At 36.2% G+C, this 19,502-nt stretch overlaps 1 protein-coding gene across 3 annotated transcripts in view; it reads right to left on the bottom strand.

Annotated features, from left to right (window-relative positions):
• The window catches only part of COL4A5 (collagen type IV alpha 5 chain), a 236,266-nt gene that overhangs the window by 169,797 nt on the left and 46,967 nt on the right, over positions 1 to 19,502 (bottom strand). The gene's annotated exons all lie outside the window — the stretch shown is intronic.

Here is a 19,502-nt window from a genome sequence, read left to right as displayed (position 1 = left end):
GAAGATTTTAAGACTTTTAATGACAAAGCTACAGTAATCAACACAGAGTGGTATAGATGAAAGGATATACACATAGATTAGTGTAAAAGAATAGTCAGGAAATAAAACCACACAAATATGGTCAAGTGATTTTTAACAAAGGTACAAAAGCAATTCAATGGAAAAAGGGTAGTCCTTTAAACAAATGATATTCAAACAACTGGTAATCCATATACAAAAATATAAACCTTAAATGAAATTTCACATCTTACACAAAAATTAACACAAAATGGAGGAGACATCTAAATGTAAGCTTTAAGACTATAAATATTTTATAAGAAAATATAGGACAAAATCTTCCTTAGGCAAAAATATTCTTCAACAATAAAATCTGTCTAACACACACACACACACACACACACACACACACAAATTCTTAGAGATATGACGAAGAAAGCACATTCCATAGAAGAGAAAAAGGATTAATTGTACTTCATCAAAATTAAAAATTTTTGAACTGTGAAAGACACTGTTAAGTGAATGAAAAGAAAAAGCTCAGACTGGAAGAACTTTTGTAAATCATGTAGTAATCAAAAGACTTGTATCCCAAGAATATAAAGAAATCTGAAAAACTGAACAGTAAGTAAATAAGAGCCAAATTTAAACATGCACAAAGGACTTGAACAGATACTTCACAAAAGAAGTTATACAAATAAGCATATGAAAAGATGTTCAACATCATGAGCCATTAGGGAAAGGAAAACTAAAACCATGATGAAATATCACTACAAAGGAGAACTAATGTACAAATGAGTCAGTTTCTCTACATCCTTGTTCAGCTTTTGGCATTGTCACTATTTTTATTTTAACCATTCTAATAGGTATATAGTGATATCTGATTGTGGTTTTAAATTGCATATCCCTAATGGCTCACAATGTTGAACATAATTACATGTGCTTAACTGTCATCTGTATATCCTTTCCTGTAAGATGTATGTTCATGTCCTTTACCCATTTTCTAATAGGATTCTTTGTTTTTTAATAATGAATTTTGAGAGTTCTTTATATATTTCAAATACTAATCTTTTGTTGTATATGTGTTTTGCAAATATTTTTGCCCAGTCTATAGCTTGTATTTTCATCCTTTTAGTGAAGACTTTCACAGAACGAAAGTTTTTAATTTGGGTGAAGTCCAATTCTTCAGTATTTTCTCTCTTAAATTAGGCATTTGGTATCAAATGTAAGAACTCTTCACCTAGCCCTAGGTATGGAGGATTTTCCCATATTTTTTTTCCTAAAAGTTTAAAGTTTCATTTTTACATTTAAGTCCACAATCCATTTTGATTTAATACTTTGAAAGATGTGAGGTTTGGGTCAAGGTTCACCTTTTTGTCTATGAATGTCCGATTGCTCCAACATCATTTTTTGCAAAAGTTATCCTTCCTCCATCAAATTTCTTTTGCTGCTTTCTCACAGATTAGCTGGGCATATTTATGTAGGTCTATTTCTTGATTCTCTCTTCTGTTTCATTGATCTATGTGTCTATCCCTCTTACATTATCACAGCTACGGTGACTAACTTAGCTATACAGTAGGCCTTAATATCAAGTAGAGTGATTCCTCCCACCTTTACTCTTCTTTTTCAATATTCATAACTGAGTTTTAAGCATCTTACTCTAACCCAGAGCCCGAACACATCAAGTGTACATCTATCTAAGTAAGTTCTCATCCCCAAAGACACTAATTTCAATCATGGGGGTAGAGAGAATGAGAGGATGAAAAAGCTTAATTTTATGTTAATTGTTACAAAGTTGGCATTATTTCTGCAGTATAGAATCTGCCACTCATATATATTAATACATTTAAGGCATTTTGAGAACATGTGAGTGACTCACTGGATGATTGTTTATTTATAAAAACAATCATTTCCACATAAACCTCTCTCTACATTATCTAACCTATGAATGCACTGAATAAACACATCTGAAAAAACATCAGCGCTTTAATTTATAACAGAAAAAGTCCTTCTGGAAGTAAATGCTTATAGAATGCTGAAATACAAATTAAGAAAATAGCATAAATGTATTAAAACGTGAAATATTTTCTTATCTATAAAAGATTTAAGCATCTCAAAATGAAAAGATAGAAGAACCAGATGTCCTCTTACCTCCTGCCCCTTATACTAACTGCAGCTGATTATATCTTTACTTATGGATCTTTTCTCCTCCCTTGCCCTTCCTATCACCCATTTGCCATAAGGCTCATTTATATAAAATGCTGACCTAAAAGAAAATCTATGTGTTGGCATGAAATTTTTTTCTAGAATAATAATTTCAAGTAATTCAATTATGGGTCCTGTTACACCCTGAGGCAGCACCTTTTTTGCTGTCTCCATAATGCTAGATCTGTTTGGACTTACAGAGAAATTCTACAAAACTATGCACAGAGTTCAGTATTATAATTGTTTAGTTCAAAAACAGCCTTAAATATAGCCTCAATATAGCCTGTGCTTGAAATTTAATTTATAAAAACAGGAAAGAAGTACTATGGACTTAAATAGTTGCAATTTGGTTTCTTATAAAGAGTTTTTATTATTTTCTGAGCATTGGCCAATACCAAAATAAATCACAAGGTAAACAAAGCAGTCACAATTTAACGTATTTTAACGTGCTTCACTATAGCTTTAGCCTATTCCCGCCAAAATACTAATTTACAAAACAATTAAAAGTGAGAATCAACTAAAATGTCAAAGAACATTTAGACGATACTATTCTTTGCATCAGTTCTATGTTGCAGATATAAGGTAAGCCCTGTAAATGCTGGTTAATCCCCCATGCAATTGGGGAGCTCCCTCAAGTGAAATATGGTACTTTGATGGCTATGTAGACCCAAGGATTAAGTCCCTATAATCCCTGGATAACAGACAAACTGTTCTGTACACACATTTACTCTTTTTTAAGAGAAACAGAATTGGAGTTAAACAACAGCATATCTATTGCCTTATGATTTCTACTGATGACATGTCACCAACATAAAGTATGTAAATAAAAGCCAACACAGAAAAATACCACAAAGAAGCATCTTAATCACTAAATTCAACTCTTCCAACAAAGGCTTAATTAAGAAAAAAATTTAAATCACCTATAGGCTGTCCCAGTACATTTCCTAGATGCTCACTACTTGAGTTAGCAGCTTGTGAAGTAAAATTGATACTTTTATTTTTGAAATCATTCATTTTCCCTTTGAACTCTACTCAAATTGCTTTATATACATGAAGTATACTTAGCTGATAAAACTGATAGTCTTTTCCCTGATGTTCTCTATTTTCTATTAATAAGAGCCCTGAAATGGATGCACAATTCCAGACTCACTTACTGAACCCCGCCTCTACCCTTGCTTATAAATATATCTTTTTAAAAATTCCTCCTCCTTTTGCTAAGTCTTGATAGGTACTAGAGGTCTATAGTTTAAGATGGTATTACATTAAACGATCCATTTTTAAAATAGTTATATAATGCTTTCTTTATAAAGTGAAAATATTAAGCAAATTTAAATGTCCAGTAGAGGGTACAAGTGAGACGGTAAAAATTGGGCTATATAATTGGAAGAAAGAGAAATATAGCAAAACCAGGTACTATTCGGGAAAGGGTTTATACATACTATTTTATCTAGAGTCAAAGAACCAAATCCTGCAAAATACTCAGTGATTTTGTAACACTTGAGCAAAACTCATCAATCCATATGCTCACAAAAAATGGGTTAGCTTCTACATATCAAAATAAGACAGAACAATAACCAAAATTTAATTATAAGTTATAATGCAATAAAAAGGCCAGACATTTTTAATAGCTATCTACTTCTATAAAAGCATATTTTAATAGTAAATGAGAGTCCCCTCAGTTGTGTTAAATACTTTATTCATCCATTTCATTTATTCAGTGAGCAATACAGCAAGTTAAATCTCTCCCACTCAACAACTTCCATCCTTCTTTTTCACCTTTAATGATGAATGTCACATTATATTTTAAAAAATGAAAACATCCTCAAAGTGGACCAAAGACCTAAATATAGTAGCTAAAAATATAAAACTCTTAGAAGAAAACATAAGAGAAAAGCTTCATGAATTACAATGGATTTAGCAACAATTTCTTGGATAAGACACCAAAAGCACAGATCACAAAAGTAAAAATAGATAAACTAGACTGCATCAAAAGTAAAAACTGTGCATCAAAGGACACAATCAATAGAGTGAAAAGGCAACCTATGGGATGGGAGAAAATGTGTGCAAATCATATCTGATAAGGGGTTGATATCCAGAATATACAAAGAACTTCTACAACTCAACAACAAAAAAACAACAACCAGATTAAAAATGGACAAAGGACTTGAGACATTTCTCCAAGGAAGACAGAAATGGCCAAGAAGCACATGAAAACACGCTCAACATCACTAATCAACACGCAAATGTAAATCAAAACCACAATGCGGGACTTCCCTGGTGGTCCAGTGGTTAAGACTCCACGCTCCCAATGCAGGGGGCTGGGTTCCATCCCTGGTCAGAGAACTAGATCCTGCATGCCACAACTAAGAGCCTGCATGCTGCAATGAAGATCTCGCACACAGCAATGAAGATCCCACAGGTGGCAATGAAGACCCAGTGCAGCCAAATAAATAATAAATAAATAGTTTTTTAAAAACCAGATACACATCACACCAACTAGGGTGACTACTATGAATGTGGAGAAATTGGAGTCCTTATGCACTGTTGGTGGCAATGTAAAATGGTACAGTTGCTATGGAAAAGTGTAGCAGTTCCTCAAGACATTAAAAACAGAATTACCATGTGATCCAGCAATTTCACTTCCAAGTACTCAAAAGAATTAAAAGCAGGGTCTCAAAGAGATACTTTACACCCAAATACTATTATTTTCGGTTGGTCTATTGTTTGCCCAACTGCTATTCCTTGCTCTGAGAGGCAGTGGCTAATACATTTGCCCTTAAATCTATTAAATGCCCCCCAAAGTAGCTGCCTCAACCTTCGGAGAGTTCTGAGTTAGGCAAAATAAGGGCAGGCCTTTTACAGCTAGTCTTCAGGGATCCACTAGGCTGGTCAAAATGAACAACCACAATTCTTTAAGAATGAGGTCACTTCTACTACCTCTGGGACTAAGAACTTGTACTTGGAATATGGACTGTTGTCTTCAAAGCTTCTTCCAATCTGTAGTGAAGGGGATGGGGACAAGGTAAGTTAAAATGCCACAAAGCTCTCTTACTGAGATTCAACTGTTTTTTTCCCTTGATTAAGCATTTACCTGGTTGCTATAAACTTTTGATTGGTTTCCAGAATACCAATAAGGTTGATTCTGAGAGTATCTGCTAGTTTATTTGCGATTTTATGGAAATATGGATTTTTGGGATTCCCTGCTTTGCCGTGTTCATCGGAATCAAGCCTGATTACATCTAAACACATTTTCAAGACAAAAAATTTAACATAGCATTTAATAGTTAAGACACGAAAAACAATTAATGGATGAAGTGCCACACTTTGATGTGGGTAAGAGAGGCCCCATAACTTAGCAGAATCCACTCTAGCAATTCCTCAGCTGCTCCCAGTTCCTAGAGGAAAGAATCTGTGGGGCCACAGATATAAAAACATCAGAAGCCTGTGCTTCCCCCCTCTAGATCATAATTTGTGTACCCAAGATCCCCAAATTCCCTGCCCAAATAGCCCCAAGCCACTTTCATGAACCCACATGGGCCTCTTCTTCAGGTCTACTCTTCACCAGCCTTTCTCAGCCCACTAACCTTTCTCAAGCCCTAAAGAAAATTATTCATGTAACCATTTTCTCCATTCTCCCAAATACAGCACAAGGCTGATAGCATTTTAATTTTTTCATCTAATAGATGCCTTGGGGTTTAATTTAAAGCATTTAATGGTTTAATTATTTAAATAATTTAATGGTTTAATTCTCTCCTGGAACTCATTTTGAAGTGTTGTTCTAGAGGGTGGATCTTGCTATCTATGTGCCCACTATTAAGCCCAAGGGGTGGTCAAAGTAGGCCAGTGACAGGGACCATGGACAGAGCTTGTACACATAGGCTGGAGTGAAACATACATTAGAGTGAGGCCCTTTCTGGTGCAAGACAGAGACAGGTATCTAAAGAGAAGGAGGCCAGCCAAGGTCTAGGAGCCAACTTTCCCAGTGCAATCATGTGCCAGTGTTGAAGTCGGAGGAGTCTGAGAATTCTGAACTCGAACCTGACCTTCCAGTTCATTATAAAGTCATACTTGTCAAAACGTGAGAATAGGACTTCATTTTATTTAACAGTTTGTTAAATTGGGTTACAAATTTTAAAAATGTTATACATATGGCATGTAGATTTGTATTTGTACTCTTGGCTCAGTCTATCCAAATGTTGACACAGGTCTGTATAGATAAACCAAACCAATTTAGTTATCTCTATAACATTGATGAGGTTCAAACTGGGTAATGAACAATAGGTAGACACTACCCAAGTAAGTTACACTTCATTATATTTATACAGTATACATAAATATTGTTAGATGAAGACCTGAAATTGGTCCATTTTCCCAAAAGTAATGTGTGCAATGCAAATTTTAGGGTACCAGCAACTTTCTAAAACAAAGAACTAAGACAACTCTGAATCAATATTACATCCCAGTTAACTGTAACACGGTGGAGATATCCTTCCTAAAGACTAGTTTCTAGGCCTAAATAAGCCTACTTGAAGGTAGTATATTTGCATAAGTTATTTTTTACTATTATTGATCATAGTGACAACTAAAGTCCTTTCTAAGTGAAATGGTCCTGCCAACAGTTCCTAACACAAGGCCAGCCACAGGCAATCATATTTTAGACCACATGACCCAGACTTCCCATGCACATGACTATAGGTAATTATAGACCAGGAAGAAGCAAGGTAACTCAAAGACAACCAATCTATAGGCTGGCCAGTGGACTATGATGTGGCAAGCATGAAAAGATAAATTATACCAATCAGACTCAGCAGATTTACTCTCATGAATTTGAACCAGAAAATAGCAACAGATTAACTTAGGTAGCAATGAGAACAAAGCCAAGAGGCCATGATACAGAATGGCTACAAAGGTATGTTGGTCATGTGCAAGCCAATATGCATGCACCCCAATGTTCACTGCAGCACTATTTACAACAGCCAGGACATGGAAGCAACCTTAAAGTTCATTGACAGAGGAATGGGTAAAGAAAATGTGGTACGTATATGCAGTGGAATATTACTCAGCCATAAAATAGAATGAAATAATGCCATTTACAGCTACAGGGATACACCTAGAGATTGTCATACTAAGTGAAGTAAGTCAGACAGAGAAAGACAAATATCATATGATATAGCTTATATGTGGAATCTAAAAAAAAATGGTACAAATGAACTTATTTACAAAACAGAAGTAGAGTCACAGATGTAGAAAACAAATGTATGATTACCAGGGGGGGAAGTAGTGGGGGTGGGGGAGGGATAAATTGGGAGATCGGGATTGACATATACACATGACTACATATAAAAGATAACTAATAAGGACCTACTGTATAGCACAGGGAACTCTACTAAATACTCTGTAATGACCTATATGGGAAAAGAATCTAAAAAAGAGTGGACATATGTATATGTATAACTGATTCACTTTGCTGTACAGCATAAACTAACACAACACTGTAAATCAACTATAATCCAATAAAAATTTTAAAAACATAAAGTTAAAAAAGAGGAAACAGAAAAGTATAAGAGAAAAAAAGAGAACAAAATAAATATGTTATAGATAATATGGAAACTTGGAGCTCATGAACAAGTTATCCTCTTTTTACTGCCTCACCACTGGAATACACTACAGTTCCATTCTACAATAACCACCCCACCCATATCAAGGGGTAGAGCGGATATCTATTTCTAAGAACCCAAACCATCCCTACTCTTTACTAAAATAGACAGACTGTTTCTCCAATAAAGATTCAAACAAATCATATTGCATTTATTCATTTATTTTAAAGAAATTATAAATATTTTAACACATTTGGGTTTTTATAAAAGGCAGCTGCATAAGATACCATGTTTTATGCAATTCTATTTCATGAAAATTCAGATTTTCAGAGAAAAATGTGGAAATATTATTCCCTATAAATTAGATTTTCCTTTAAATGTCCCTAGGGACTTAAGAGAAATTTTCCAGAAATGTGCTTACTGAGAATAACAAAGAAAGTGAACAGTGAAAAATCACTAATGTCTCAAAAACAATTCCATAGAACAGAAATCCAATAAGAATGGGAGGTTTAAAAATGCAAAATATTCAAAAGGAATTTTTAAAACTGTAAAATATATGGTTGTGATCTAACAAATGAAATACACAAAAGAATCAATGGTTTGAAATATATAATCATTCCCAATATTCCTATTAACATGCCATTCAATCTAAACCACATTTTAAAGTGCGTTTCGACTGTTTAACATGACAGGAAGCATACTTTTCTGCTTTCCAGGGTATCTATTTTAATATAAACTTTACACAGGCTTCTACAGACTCCTTGATCTTTTATGAATGAAGAGGGAAGTACAATGTGACTCATATTTTTAACATAATCAGCCATTTATGCTAGATTTCTTATAGCAAAGGTTGTATACGCCTTCCCTTTTGACATATATTACCATTCACCAAAAATATACAAAATGCTGTTCACAAATGGCTCAAAAAACATTTATTTTAAGTCATAATTAACTTGACAATAGGATCAATTATCTCAAATGTATAGATTCCAAAACCTTGAAAACCATTAAAACCAGAAAAAATCCCCCTAACTTAAAAATTGATGTACAAGGTTGGTATTCCTTACTGTACTGGCCACTAATAACTGTAAATAGGCCTACTCAAATAATGAGTTTATCATGCCATTTACCTGCTGAAAAACCTACAGATGCTCTAATTGGTATGTCATAAATCATATTACAGTATAAATCCCATGAATTCAGGGATCTTATCTCTTCAACAGCTATATATTAACAGTTCCCAGCAAAAAAGTGGGGAAAATAGTAGGGGCTCCATAAATACTTGTTAAATGAATAAATAACTCCTTAGATTTTCCTATTTCAAGATGGAGTTACAACCTTAAGCAAAATGTTCTTATTACTCCATGATGTGATCCCTCTAGTACAGGCCAAGCTTATTTATCTGCTTTCATCTAAATAATAATCACTTACTTCCACCTCCTGAGTTGACCTCTCCATACCCTCAATTTTTTTTGATATTGGGCTCAAAAATTGTCAAATAAGACATTTGTCAAAGATTATACCCTCCCTCCAATAAATCCTTATTCCTTTAGTCAGTAATCCCTCGCTCAGCCTATCATATTTATTTAATATGATAGAGATAAAAATCATTACAGTAAATATTATTACAAAGATTCCTTAGTCTATAACACTATTGTTCTAACTTTAGTACAATTCCTCACCTATTTACAGGGTTGTAATCTTTAAAATCAAAATTAATACTACAAACATAAAATATTATCTATCAATCACAATGGAGTAAGACAAATATACCTGCACTGTGAATGAATCAATGAATAAATAGTGAATGAATATTAATAAATGAGCTTAATCATTCTCAGCAAGCCTACAGAAGTTGAAATCCAGATTAATGTATGCACTCCCATCTGACAACAAAACAAGAAAAACACCATAAGGACTATTCTGGGTAGAAAAATCTAAATAATGGAGTGACATACCATGCTCATGAACTGGAAGACTCAGCAGAGTAAAGATGTCAATTCTCCCATATTTTTCTGTAGGTTTAATTCAGTTGCTATCAAAATTTGAGCAAGGGTTTGTAGACACAGACAAACTAATTAAAAAAATCCATATGGAAAGGCACAGGCCCTAGAATACCTAAAACTATCTTGGGAAAAAAGAATAAGTGAGAGGAATCAGTTATCCCAGTAAGGCTTACTATACAGCTATGGCAACCAAGATACTATGTTACTGGTGGAAGGACACACAGATAAACGGAACAGAATAAAGAACCCAGAAATACATCCACACAAATAAACCCAAGTGATATTTTTCACAAAAGTAAAAAAGCACTTCAGTGGAGAAACTATAGCCTTTCCAACAAATGGTGCTGGGGCAATTAATTAAAAATGGATCATGGACATAACTTTTAAAAGTACAACTATAATTTTTTAACATGTTTATTGGCGTATAATTGCTTAACAATGTTGTGTTACTTTCAGCTGTATAACAAAATGAAACAGCTATACATATACATATATACCCTCAATCTTGTGTCTCCCTCCCACCCTCCCTAACCCACCCCTCTAGGTGGTGACAAAGCACCGAGGTGATCTCCCTGTGCTATGTGGCTGCTTCCCACTAGCTATCTATTTTACATTTGGTAGTATATATAAGTCCATGCCACTCTCTCACTTCATCCCAGCTTACCCTTCCCCGACCCCATGTCCTCAAGTCCATTCTCTACGCCTGCGTCTTTATTCCTGTCCTTCCCCTAGGTTCTTCAGAAACTTTTTTTTTTTTAGATTCCATATATATGTGTTAGCATACGGTATAAATTTTTCTTTTCTGACTTACTTCACCCTATATGACAGTCTCTAGGCCCACCCAATTGACTACAAATAACTCAATTTTGTTTCTTTTTATGGCTGAGTAATATTCCATTCTATATATGTGCCACATCTTTATCCATTCATCTATCAATGAACACTTAGGTTGCTTCCATGTCTTGACTATTGTAAATAGAGCTGCAATGAACATTGTGGTACATGACTCTTTTTGAATTATGATTTTCTCACGGTATATGTCCAGTAGTGGGATTGCTGGGTCGTATGACAGTTCTATTTTTAGTTTTTTAAGGAACCTCCATACTGTTCTCAATAGGGGCTGTATCAATTTACATTCCCACCAACAGTGCAAGAGGGTTCCCTTTTCTCCACACCATCTCCAGCATTTACTGTTTGTAGATTTTTTGATGATGGCCATTCTGACCAGTGTGAGGTGATACCTCATTGTGGTTTTGATTTGCATTTCTCTAATGATTAGTGATTTTAAGCATCCTTCCATGTGTTTGTTGGCAATCTATATATCTTCTTTGGAGAAATGTCTATTTAGGGCTTCTGCCCATTTTTAGAGTGGGTTGTTTGTTTTTTTTTGATATTGAGCTGCATGAGCTGCTTGTAAATTTTGGAGATTCATCCACTGTCAGTTGCTTCATTGGCAAATATTTTCTCCCATTCTGAGGGTTGTCTTTTCATCTTGTTTATGGTTTCCTTTGCTGTGCAAAAGCTTTTAAGTTTCATTAGGTCCCATTTGTTTATTTGTGTTTTTATTTCCATTTCTCTAGGAGCTGGGTCAAAAAGGATCTTGCTGTGATTTATGTCATAGAGTGTTCTGCCTATGTTTTCCTCTAAGAGATTTATAGTGTCTGACCTACATTTGGGTCTTTAATCCATTTTGAGTTTATTTTTGTGTATGGTGTTAGGGAGTGTTCTAATTTCATTCTTTTACATGTAGCTGTCCAGTTCTCACAGCACCACTTATTGAAGAGGCTGTCTTTTCTCCACTGTATATTCTTGCCTCCTTTATCAAAAATAAGGTGAACATATGTGTGTGGGTTTATCTCTGGGTTTTTTATCCTGTTCCATTGATCTATATTTCTGTTTTTGTGCCAGTACCATAGTGGCTTCATTACTGTAGCTTTGCAGTATAGTCTGAAGTCAGGGAACATGATTCCTCGAGTTCCGTTTTTCTCTCTCAAGATTGCTTTGGCTAGTCGGGGTCTTTTGTGTTTCCATACAAATTGTGAAATTTCTTGTTCTAATTCTGTGAAAAATGCCATTAGTAGTTTGATAGGGATTGCATTGAATCTGTAGATTGCTTTGGGTAGTATAGTCATTTTCACAATGTTGATTCTTCCAATCCAGGAACATGGTATATATCTCCCCATCTGTTTGTACCATCTTTAATTTCTTTCATCAGTGTCCTACATTTTTCTCCATACATGTATTTTCTCTCCTTAGATATGTTTATTCCTAGGTATTTTATTCTTTTCGTTGCAATGGTAAATCGGAGTGTTTCCTTAATTTCTCTTTCAGACTTTTCATCATTTGTGTACAGGAATGCAAGAGATTTCTGTGCATTAATTTTGTATCCTGCTACTTTACCAAATTCATTGATTAGCTCTAGTAGTTTTCTGGGAGCATCTTTAGGATTCTCTACGTATAGTATGTCATCTGCAAACAGTGACAGTTTTAATCCTTCTTTTCTGATTTGGATTCCTTTTATTTCTTTTTCTTCTCAGATTGCTGTGGCTAAAACTTCCAAAACTATGTTGAATAAGAGTGGTGAAGAGTGGTGAGAGTGGGCAACCTTGTCTTGTTCCTGATCTTAGTGGAAATGGTTTCAGTTTTTCACTATTGAGAATGATGTTGGCTGTCGGTTTGTCATATAAGGCCTTTATTACATTGAGGTAAGTCCCCTCGATGCCAACTTTCTGGAGAGTTTTTATCATAAATGGGTGTTGAATTTTGTCAAAAGCTTTTTCTGCATGTATTGAGATGATCATATGGTTTTTATCCTTCAATTTGTTAATATGGTGTATCACATTGATTGATTTGCGTATATTGAAGAATCCTTGCTTTCCTGGGATAAACCCCACTTGATCATGGTGTATGTTCCTTTTAATATGCTGCTCTACTCTGTTTGCCAGTATTTTGTTGAGTATTTTTTCATCTATGTTCATCAGTGATATTGGCCTGTAGTTTTCTTTCTTTGTGACATCTTTGTCTGGTTTTGGCATCAGAAAGAAATGAAAAAGAAATGAAGGAAACAATAGCAAAGATCAATAAAACTAAAAGCTGGTTCTCTGAGAAGATAAACAAAATTTATAAACCATTAGCCAGACTCATCAAGAAAAATGGTGATGGTGGCCTCGTAGAATGAGTTTGGGAGTGTTCCACCCTGTGCTATATTTTGGAAGAGTTTGAGAAGGATAGGTGTTAGCTCTTCTCTAAATGTTTGATAGAAGTTGCCTGTGAAGTCATCTGGTCCTGGGCTTTTTGTTTGTTGGAAGACTTTTAATCAAAGTTTCAATTTCAGTGCTTGTGATTGGTCTGCTTATATTTTCTATTCCTTCCTGGTTCAGGTTCGGAAGGTTGTGCTTTTCTAAGTATTTGTCCATATCTTCCAGGATGTCTATTTTATTGGCATATAGTTGCTTGTAGTAATCTCTCATGATCCTTTGTATTTCTGCAGTGTCTGTTGTATTTTCTCCTTTTTCAGCTCTAATTTTATTGATTTGCGTCCTCTCCCTCTTTTTCTTGATGAGTCTGGCTAATGGTTTATCAATTTTGTTTATCTTCTCAGAGAACCAGCTTTTAGTTTTATTGATCTTTGCTATTGTTTCCTTCATTTCTTTTTCATTTCTTTCTGATCTGATCTTTATGATTTCTTTCCTTCTGCTAACTTTGGGAATTTTTTGTTCTTCTTTCTCTAATTGCTTTAGGTGTAAGGTTAGATTGTTTACTTGAGATGTTTCTTGTTTCTTGAAGTAGGATTGTATTGCTATAAACTTCCCTCTTAGAACTGCTTTTGCTGCATCCTGTAGGTTTTGGGTCATCATGTTTTCATTGTCATTTGTTTCTAAGTATTTTTTGATTTCCTCTTTGATTTTTTTCAGTGATCTCTTGGTTATTTAGTAGTGTATTGTTTGGTCTCCTGTGTTTTTATTTTTTACAGTTTATTTCCTGTAACTGACATCTAGTCTCATAGCAATGTGGCCAGAAAAGATACTTGATATGATTTCAATGTTCTTAAGTTTACCAAGGCTTGATTTGTGACCCATGCTATGATCTATCCTGAAGAATGTTCCATAAGCACTTGAAAAGAAAGTGTATTCTGTTGTTTTTGGATGGAATGTCCTATAAAGATCCATTAAGTCCATCTTGTTTAATGTATCATTTAAAAGCTTGTGTTTCCTTATTTATTTTCACTTTGGATGATCTGTCCATTGGTGAAAGTGGGGTGTTAAAGTCTCCTACTATGATTGTGTTACTGTTGATTTCCCCTTTTATCGCTGTTAGCATTTGCCTTATGTATTGAGGTGCTCCTATGTTGGATGCATAAATATTTACAACTGCTATAACTTCTTCTTGGATTGATCCATTTATCAGTATGTAGTGTCCTTCTTTGCCTCTTGTAATAGTCTTTATTTTAAAGTCTATTTTGTCTGATATGAGAGTTGCTACTCCAGCTTTCTTTTGATTTCCATTTGCATGGAATATCATTTTCCATCCCTCACTTTTGGTCTGTATGCATCCCTAGGTCTGAAGTGGGTCTCTTCTAGACAGCATATATATGGGTCTTATTTTTGTATCCATTCAGCTAGTCCATGTGTTTTGGTTGGAGCTTTTAATCCATTTACATTTAAGGTAATTATCAATACTTATGTTCCTATTACCATTTTCTTAATTGTCTTGGGTTTGTTTTTGAAGGTTTTTTCCTTCTCTTGTGTTTCCTGCCTAGAGAAGTTCCTTTAGCATTTGTTGTAAAGCTGGCTTGGTGGTGCAGAATTCTCTTAGCTTTTGCTTGTCTGTAAAGGTTTTAATTTCTCCATTGAATGTGAATGAGATCCTTCCTGAGTAGAGTAATCTTGATTATAGGTCTTTCCCTTTCATCACTTTAAATATGTCCTGCCACTTCCTTCTGGCTTGCAGAGTTTCTGCTGAAACATCAGCTGTTAACCTTATGGGGATTCCCTTGTATGTTATTTGTTGCTTTTCCCTTGCTGCTTTTAATATTTGTTCTTTGTATTTAATTTTTGATAGTTTGATTAATATGTGTTTTGGCATGTTTCTCCTTGGATTTATCCTGCATGGGACTATCTGTGCTTCCTGGACTTTAACTATTTCCTTTCCCATATTAGGGAAGTTTGCAACTATAATCTCTTCCAATATTTTCTCAGACCGTTTATTTTTCTCTTCTTCTTCTGGGACCCCTATAATTCGAATGTTAGTGCATTTAATGTTGTCCCAGAGGTCTCTGAGACTGTCCTCAATTCTTTTCATTCTTCTTTATTCTGCTCTGAGGTAGTTATTTCCACTATTTTATCTTCCAGGTCACTTATCCGTTCTTCTGCTTCAGTTATTCTGCTATTGATCCCTTCTAGAGAATTTTTAATTTCATTTATTGTGTTGTTCATCAGTGTTTGCTCTTTAGTTCTTCTAGGTCCTTGTTAAACGTTTCTTGTATTTTCTCCATTCTATTTCCAAGATTTTGGATCATCTTTGCTATCATTACTCTTAATTCTTTTTCAGGTAGACTGCCTATTTCCTCTTCATTTGTTTGGTCTGGTAGGTTTTTACCTTGCTCCTTCATCTGCTGAGTATTTCTCTGTCTTCTCATTTTGCCTAACTTATTGTGTTTGGGGTCTCCTTTTCACAGGCTGCAGGTTCGTACTTCCCATTGGTTTTGGTTTCTGCCCCCAGTGGGTGAGGTTGGTTCAGTGGGCTGTGTAGGCTTCCTGGTGGAGGGGACTGGTGCCTGTGTTCTGGTGGATGAGGCTGGATCTTGCCTGTCTGGTGGGCAGGACTGCGTCTGGTGGTGTGCTTTGCGGTGTCTGTGAACCTTTTATGATTTTAGGCAGCCTCTCTGCTAATGGGTGTGTTTGTATTCCTATCTTGCTAGTTGTTTGGCATGGGGGAGCTTGCTGGTTGTTGAGTGGAGCTGGGTCTTAGTGTTGAGATGGAGATCTATGGGAGAGCTCTCAACGATTGATATTACGTGGGGCCTGGAGGTGTCTGGTAGTCCAATGTCCTGAACTCGGCTCTCCCACCTCGGAGGCTCTGGCCTGACACCCAGCCAGAGCACCAAGACCCTGTCATCCACACAGCTCAGAAGAAAAGGGAGAAAAAAGAGAGAAAGACAAAACAAAATAAAATAAAATAAAGTTATTAAAATACTAAATTTTAAAAATTATTAAAAATGACTTTAAAAATTTAAAAAGTGAGGAAAAAAAGGAAGAGAGCAACCAAACCAATAAACAAATCCACCAGTGATAACAAGTGCTATAAACGATACTAAGATAAACATAAAAATCAGAAACTAGTCAGTCATATACAGCAAACCCCAAGTCTACAGTTGCTCTCAAAGTCCACTGCCTCAATTTTGGGATGATTCATTGTCTATTCAGGTATTCCACAGGTGTAGGGTACATCAAGTTGATTGTGGAGATTTAATCCGCTGCTCCTGAGGCTGCACAGAGAAATTTCCCTTTCTCTTCTTTGTTCGCACAGCTCCTGGGGTTCAGCTTTGGTTTTGGCCCTACCTCTGCATGAAGGTCGCCCTCCGGCATCTGTTCTTTGCCCAGACAGGAGGAGGCTAAAGGAGCGCCTGATTAGGGGGCTCTGGCTCACTCAGGGCGGGGGAGGGAGGGGTATGGAATGCAGGGCTAGCCTGCGGCAGCAGAGGCCAACATGACGTTGCAACAGCCTGAGGCATGCCGTGTGTTCTCTTGGGGAAGTTGTCCCTGAAACACGGGACCGTGGCAGTGGCGGGCTGCACAGGCTCCCGGGAGGGGAGGTGTGGACAGTGACCTGTGCTTGCACACAGGATTCTTGGTGACTGCAGCAGCAGCCTTAGCGTTTCATGCCCATCTCTGGTGCCCGTGCTGATAGCCGCGGCTCACGCCCATCTCTGAAGCTCATTTAGGCAGTGTTCTGAATCTCCTCTCCTCGCACACCCTGAAACAATGATCTCTTGACTCCTAGGCAGTTCCAAACTTTTTCCCAGACTCCCTCCCGGTTAGTTGTGGCGCACTAGCCCCCTTCAGTCTGTGTTCACGCAGCCAACCCCAATCCTCTCCCTGGGATCTGACATCCGAAGCCTGAGCCTCAGGTCCCAGCCCCTACCCGCCCTGGCGGGTGAGCAGACAAGCATCTCAGGCTGGTGAGTGCTGGTCAGCACAGATCCTCTGTGTGGGAATCTCTCCGCTTTGCCCTCTGCACCCCTGTTGCTGCGCTCTCCTCTGTGGCTCCGAAGCTTCCGCAACCCCTGCCCACCCCCTGTCTCTGCCAGTGAAGGGGCTTCCTAGTGTGTGGAAAGTTTTCCTCCTTCACAGCTCCCTCCCAGAGGTGCAGGTCCCGTCCCTATTCTTTTGTCTCTTGTTTTTTCTTTTTTCTTTTGCCCTATCCAGGTACGTGAGGAGTTTCTTGCCTTTTGGGAAGTCTGAGGTCTTCTGCTAGAGTTCAGTAGGTGTTCTGTAGGTGTTGTTCCACACGTAGATATATTTTTGATATATTTATGGGGAGGAAGGTGATCTCTGCATCTTACTCCTCCGCCATGTTGAAGGTCCTCTCCTATAAAACTTTTAAGAAAAGTTTTAGTATCTAGGGCTAGGTGAAGAGTTCTTAGACTTGACACCAAAAGCACAATCCATAAAAGGAAACATTGATAAATTGGACTTTATCAAATTTTCAATCTTTTGCTCTGCAAAAAACCCTGTTTAGAGGACAAAAAGACAAGCTACAAACTGGGAGAAGATGTTTGCAAACCACACCTCTAACAAAGGACTAGAACTAGAATATATAAAGAATTCACAAAACTCAATAGTAAAAAGAACGAAGTTCGATTAGAAAGTGAGCAAAAGCCATTTCACTGAAGAGGATACAAAGATGGCAAACAAGCCCATCAAAAGATGATCAATATCATTAGCCATTAGGGAACTACCAATTGAAAACGACCTTGAGATATCACTACACACCTGTAAAGAGTAGCTGAAATTAAAAAATAGTGATAACAATATATGTTTGTGAGGGTGAAGAGAAACTGGATCTCTCATTTATTTGGGATGAGAATGCTACCCTGTAAACAGTTAGGCACTATCTTGTAAAAGTAATCATGCAACTACCATACGCCCCAACAATTATACCCCTAGTCATTTATCCCAAAGAAATGAAAATTTATATTTACACAAAAACCTGTACAGTGATATTCAAAGTAGCTTTATTTATAATAGCCCAAAACTGCAATCAGCCCAGGCTTCCTTCAGTATATGAATGATTTAAAAAATCATTATATAGTACATACATAAGATGGAATATTACTCAGAAATAAAAAGGAAATAACTATTGATAATCAGAACTTGGATGTAGCTCCAGGGAATTATGCTGATCAGAAAAGCTAATCACAAAAAGATACATACTATACTCTTCTATTTGTATAACATTTTTTAAGGGACAAAATTTTAGAAATGGAAAAACAGATTACTGGTTGCCATGGGTTATGATAGTGGAGGTGGGAGTGTAAAGTGTATGTGATTATAAAAGGGCAATACAGGTATCTTTGTGATATTGGAGCTGCTCAGTATTTTTTAAAATATTTATTTATTTATTTGGCTGTACCGGGTCTTAGTTGCCACAGGCAGGATCTTTAGTTGTGGCATGTGGGATCTTAAGTTGCAGCATGCAGGACTTAGTTCCCTGACCAGGAATTGAACCTGGGCCCCCTGCACTGGGAGTGCGGAGTCTTACCCACCAGACCACCAGGGAAGTCCCGGAGCTGTTCAGTATTTTAACTGTGGTGGGGGATACATGAATTTATATACCTGATGAAACTGTATAGTATTAAAACACAAATGAACACAGGTAAATGTGGTAAAATATGAATAGACTGGTGGATTGCATTAATATTAATATCTGGTTGTGATATTACATAACACAGATGTTACCATTGGGGGAAACAGGCAAAGAGTACAAGAGATCTCTCAGTACTACTTCTTAGAATTGAATGTGAATCTACAATTATTTCAATAAAAATTTATATGAAAAACGCAGCAATTTGAAAAGCTGTTCACTCTGCTATAGAACCTTCTAAATTACTTAATATTAGCAGTGATCAGAACTTTAATTGCACATTTCAAATTGCATACATAAATTGGGACTCTTAGTGAAATGAAACAACTAATATATCTCACCAAAATGTTCAGTCTACCCACTATTGCCCAATTAATACTTAAAACTGTCTGTGGCTAGAAATAATGTAGGACTTTGACAGAAAAAATGAAGAATGGAAAAGAAATATGTACAAAAAATCTACCTCCTCAATGCTATTATTAGAGGAGCATTCTGAGTAATTCTTTTTGACACAAAGTCAATAATATTAGCAGAGAGCAAATCCAGGCAGCATTAGAATAAGATTTTACAAGAAAAACAAAATCAAACAATATGTGGAAAAGTGTTTTCAAAAATGCAACTCAAAACCTAAATGTAAATGTGATTCAATTCAATTCAAGAAACAGTTTGTGAGTATGGGGTACATGCAAAACTCTTAAGCTAGTGCTAAAGTGGAATACAAATTATAACCTCTAGAAGTACACAATCTAGTGAGAAAGGCAGACACATAAATAACTAATGATGACACATGCAGATGCTGATAAGTCCTATAAGAGAAGTGATCTAGTGTGCCATA

Source organism: Balaenoptera borealis (genome assembly GCF_965194805.1).
Source record: "Balaenoptera borealis genome assembly, chromosome: X".
NCBI lineage: Eukaryota > Metazoa > Chordata > Mammalia > Artiodactyla > Balaenopteridae > Balaenoptera > Balaenoptera borealis.
Note: the sequence above shows the minus strand (reverse complement) of the source record. Positions and strands in the feature narration are given on the sequence as shown.